At 39.3% G+C, this 5,576-nt stretch overlaps 1 non-coding gene across 1 annotated transcript; it reads right to left on the minus strand.

Moving 5' to 3' along the window:
• Positions 1–3,398: 3,398 nt before the first annotated feature.
• Positions 3,399–3,502, minus strand: LOC112718818 (small nucleolar RNA R71). Its single transcript, XR_003161145.1, has one exon. It is a non-coding gene; the product is annotated as a small nucleolar RNA R71 (small nucleolar RNA).
• Positions 3,503–5,576: the final 2,074 nt, after the last annotated feature.

Raw genomic sequence — 5,576 nt, forward strand, 5'->3', positions numbered from 1 at the left:
GATTTTTAGAATAAAGAGGCAATAATTTTTTTCGAGTTCTTAATAAGAAAAATTCTAATTATTTATATGTGGTGGCAATACTTTTTGTCTTCTGAATGAATGCTTGAACAGTGCATATTTTTGATCTTGTTGTTTATGAATGTTAAAATTGTTGGCTCTTGAAAGAATGATGAAAAAGAGAAATGTTATTGATGATCTGAAAAATCATGAATTTGATTCTTGAAGCAAGAAAAAGCAGTGAAAAAAAAAACTTTTGCAAGAAATCATTGGATCAAGAAAAAGAAAAAGCCAATAGCCCTTAAAACCAAAAGGCAAGGGTGAAAAGGATCCAAGGCTTTGAGCATCAGTGGATAGGAGGGCCCAAGGAAGTAATTCCAGGCCTAAGCGACTAAATCAAGCTGTCCCTAACCATGTGCTTGTGGCATGCAGGTCCAAGTGAAAAGCTTGAGACTGAGTGGTTAAAGTCGTGATTGATGCCAAGGCATCTTAGGCTAGTTTCACTAGCATTTTTCTATTAGTTTTAGTTGTTTTATGCATTTTCTTGAGCTTAAAGTAACCAAGAATGGTTAAATGAACAACAAAGTAATGAATCATCCAAACAGTATGATTTTGATGCAAATTCCATGAGTTTTTAGTTATATTACTTGAATGCTATGAATGGAAGATTTCTCATGAAATTTTGCAAGACTTTGATGCAGTTGTTTGGATGATTTCAGGGAAGAAGAGGCTAGGCAAGGAAGCAACAAAATCAATAAAGGAAGCTTGAATATCACATGTGGAGTTTAAGTTCCAGTTTAAGCTTAAACTGGAACTTAAACTACCAAACCATATAATGCTGAAAGTGGCGTTTAAGCTCCAGTTTAAGCTTAAACTGGAGCTTAAACGCCAGAATCATGAAAGCTGAGAAAAGATGAAACTGGCGTTTAACCTCCAGTTTAACCTTAAACTGAAAGTTAAACGCCAGAATGAGAATGGCACCAGGGACCATTTCCACGTTTAAGCTCCAGTTTAACCTTAAACTGGAGCTTAAACGTGTTCGACCCAAATTATGCACCAGGAAGCCATTTCTACGTTTAAGCTCCAGTTTAAGCTTAAACTGGAGCTTAAACGTGTTCGACCAGAATTTGCCTCCAGGGTTGCAATCTTCATTTCCACGTTTAAGCTTCAGTTTAACCTTAAACTGAAGCTTAAACGTGTTCGATTATTTACCCTCCAGGATTGCTTTCTTCCATTTCCACGTTTAAGCTTCAGTTTAATCTTAAACTGAAGCTTAAACTACAACTTAAACGCCACCTTTTGAAAGGGTTTCTGGGCCAAATATATTGAAGTTTAAGTTAGCATTTGAGCACAAACATTAACTTAAACATACTCTGGTATGAAACCCAATTGAATATCATGGTTTATGGGATTGGGCCTGAAGAATTGATGAGTCTGGAACTTCAATTTGTTGAGTCATGTGTCATTACTTGATTATCACTAAATTGGCTCAATGAATGTTACAGAATTGGATCAGCAGCCTCATCAAGATTATGGATCATAAACCCAAAGCAAAAGGAAATCAAGGAAAGGCCTCAAAGCCCAAGAAACACAACAGAAGATCAATTTAGAAAGTGTATAAATAGGATAGAATTTAAGTTAGAAGGAACCTTTTGAATTTTTACTTTTGGAACTTTCACACTTTTGTAATTGAATTCAGAGCTATGACTCACTAAACCCCTTTCATTGGGTTAGGGAGCTCTATTGTAATTCAATGAATCAATAATAGTTTTTATCTTCTTCTTCATTCTTTTCTCTTGAATTTTGTTAGAAAGCTTCTCGATCTAATTTCATTGGTTAGTTGTCTTGGGAAAGAAACTTATCCATAATTGGAATCCTTTGGAACCTTGGGAAAGGAATGGAGGATTCATGCTAGAGAAGCTTTCTCACAGTGAATTGGATTGGGGTTTGGATGGATATTGTGACATGTAATCCTACCAAATTGTGGTTCATGAAACTGTGTGGTATAATCAGTGATCGAGCATCATCTCTTCTTATGAACATTTAAACCAAGGGATTGGGAATTTGTTTGTTTTTAGAGAGAATTGGTGAGCCAAGGGATTGGGATCCAATCATATAAGATTGCCAAGCAAAATTCAATGAATGCATTGGTTGAGGAAGAGATAAAAATGTCTTGATTCGGAGATCTCAATATCTCCTGAAACCCAATGAATCCCCCATTTCTGATCTACACTTTCTCTTTACATTCTGCAATTAAATTCATGCAATCACCCCATCCCCTTTTAATTTCAGCACTTTAACTTCTCGCTCTTAAATTCATGCAATTTAAAATTCCGCAATTCTCATCTAAATCTTGATTCCGCTTAACTAGAACAAACTTCTAATCCGAATTGCTCATTCAACCAATCCTTGTGGGATTCGACCTCACTCTATTGTGAGTTTTTACTTGACGATAACCGGTGCACTTGCCGAAAGGAATTTTTGCCGATTGTGCAATTTCCTAAAATCGTAGCTATCAAGTTTATGGCTAGATCAAGTTTATGGCGCCGTTGCCGGGGATTGGTTTTCGATTGACAATTCTCAAATTGGAAGTTAACTAGATTGAGCATTTTTCTTGTTTGTTAATTTAGTTCAAGTTACTTGTTGAATTTTAATTTCTGCACTCTGTTACTTGCTTTCTTTCTTTATGCCTTTAAATTCAAGCAACTAACTCACTGACCCACTAACTATTTGAATTAATTCCTCAATTACTCTAACCATACTCTTCCTTTAACCAAGAGTATTTCACTTGTTTGTTGCCTGTGCTGTATTCTTGTATGACAGGTAGGAGAGGAGAGACATCAACTCCTCCATATACTGAACCAGAGAGGACCCTTCATAAACTTAGAAGGGAAGCAAGAAGGAAGAGAGTACTGGGAGAAGAAGAATCTGAAGGAGAATCTGAGGAGAATTTTGAGGAAGCTCTAGATCTCAACATGGATAGAGAAGTTCACAACCATGAGAGAGCTGATGGAAACAATGCCATTCCCGAGAGGAGGGTTCTTGGTTCATACATAAACCCAACCTCTAGGAATTGTGGTAGCAGCATTCAGAAACCACCCATTCAGGCCAACAATTTTGAACTCAAACCACAGCTAATCTCATTGGTGGAGGATCATTGTTCATTTGGTGGGAGTGCTAATGAAGATCCAAACCAACATCTCACAAAATTTCTGAGAATTTGCGACACTGTGAAGTCCAATGGAGTCCAGGAAGATGCCTATAAACTGCTCTTGTTCCCATTTTCACTTAGGGACAAGGCAGCTAAGTGGCTGGAATCATTCCCAAGGGGAAGCCTAACAACATGGGATGAGGTGGAAAGCAAGTTTCTGGCACGTTTCTACCCCCCACAAAAGGTCAATAGGCTTCGATCTGAGGTTCAGACTTTTAGACAACAAGAGGGTGAAACTCTCTACGAGGCATGGGAGAGATTCAAGGATTTGACAAGGAAGTGCCCACCAGACATGTTCCATGACTGGATGCAATTGCATATTTTCTATGATGGACTCTCTTATGAATCAAGGAAGGCTGTAGACCATTCATCAGGAGGTTCATTGAACAGGAAAAAGACTGTGGAAGAAGCCATTGAAGTGATTGAGACAGTGGCTGAGAATGAGTACTACTATGCTTCAGAGAGACACAACACTAAGGGAGTCATGGAGCTGAACCATGTTGATACAATTCTAGCCCAAAACAAGGTGTTTGCCAAGCAACTAGCAGAGCTCACCAGGAATTTAAAAACAAATCAAGTGGCTGCAATACACACACAAGATCAAGAGGAAGTAAGCACTGAAGGAGGTGATTGGGAAGAGGCCAACTATGTGGGAAATCAACAAAGGCAACCATATGATCCACATTCCAACACCTACAACCCAGGCTGGAAAAACCACCCAAACTTTGGGTGGAGAAACCAGCAAACCCAACCACAAAACCACAAACCTTACAACCCCAACCAACATAACAATTCCACATACCAAAACTTCAACCAAAGATCATACCAAGCCACACAAAACACTTACTCCCAACCACCATATCATGGCCAAAATAATCAACCTGCCCAACCTAATCCGAACCAACAATTTCAAGATCAATTAAACAGGATAGAAGGAATGCTTGCAAACATGGGTCAGGACATAAGTGAGTTAAAAAGCTTTAGGGATGATGTGAGATCTACCTTAAGCAACCATGGTGAAAAACTCAAGAGGATGGAGTCTCGAGTAGGAGAGCTATCTCAACAGGCCCCCAAGTCAACTGCAGTGTTCCCTAGTGACACAGAAAAGAATCCTAAAGGGGAACAAAAGGGAGTGAGATGGGAAGAATGCAAGGCCATCACCATATTGAAGGAAGTCTCAGAAGAAGAAGGAATCAGACCCTCAGAACAGGAGCCAGAAATCTTGAAGGAAGGTGTGGAAGAAGCTAAGCAGGAAAGTGAAACTGAGCAAGCCAAGGAACTGCAAAATAAAGGCATGCTGGAAACATACCAACCAAAAGCACCATTTCCTCAGAGGTTAGGAAGAGGTGAAAAAGGGAAAACATATTCAAGGTTTTTAGAGACATTTAAGTCTCTCCATATCAATATTCCCTTTCTTGAGATTCTCCAGCAGACGCCTACACATATCAAGTATTTGAAGGAATTGCTGAGCAAGAAAAGAGTTTTGAAGGGAGGACAAACTGTAATAATGAACAAAGAATGCAGTGCCCTCATCAAGAAGGACATAGTCTCTAAGAAAACAGACCCAGGAAGTTTTCATATCCCCTGCATCATAGGGGAAACAAAAATTGATAGAGGATTCTGTGATATAGGAGCTAGCATAAATGTGATCCCTCTGACTCTTATGAAGAGGCTACAACTGAATGAGGTGAGATCCACTGATGTAATCATACAACTGGCTGACAAAACTCAAAAGCAAGCTGAAGGGGTAGTTGAGAATGTGCTGGTGAAAGTGGGAAATTATTTCTTCCCCACAGACTTTGTCATTTTGGACATGGAGGAAAGCTACCTACACCCTATCATTCTGGGAAGGCCATTTCTAGCCACTGCTAGAGCACTCATAGATATAGAACAAGGAAAGCTAATTTTGAGAGTACATGATGAACAGCTCAATTTTCATGTTTTCAAACCTGCATCTGAGCCTGAACCAGAACCTGAAAAGCCGATGGATGATAGTAGCCATCTGTGTTTGGAGGAAAGCAATCCAGCAGCTGAAACTTTGAAACAGTCTTTGGAAGGCAAACAAGAATTGCAAGAGTTAAAGCTACAAGAATCAATAGAAACAGATCAGAAGGATCCTCCTGGCATAAGGGTCAATGAAGAAATCCTCAAGAGAGAGGGAAGAATTGTAAAGAAATTGCCAAGAGGGTGGAGAAACAAGAAAATTCCCACTGAAGGTTTCTCTCCGGGAGATAAAGTGATATCAAGTCATTATCTGCCAATCCCACCTGGCCTCAAAACCATTCCTTCCCAGCTCCCTCAAGTGTTCACAATCAGGAAAGTTCTTTCTATGGAACATTTGGAAATCATGAAGGAATCAAAAGGGGAC

This window comes from Arachis hypogaea, chromosome 10, assembly GCF_003086295.3.
Source record: "Arachis hypogaea cultivar Tifrunner chromosome 10, arahy.Tifrunner.gnm2.J5K5, whole genome shotgun sequence".
Lineage (NCBI taxonomy): Eukaryota > Viridiplantae > Streptophyta > Magnoliopsida > Fabales > Fabaceae > Arachis > Arachis hypogaea.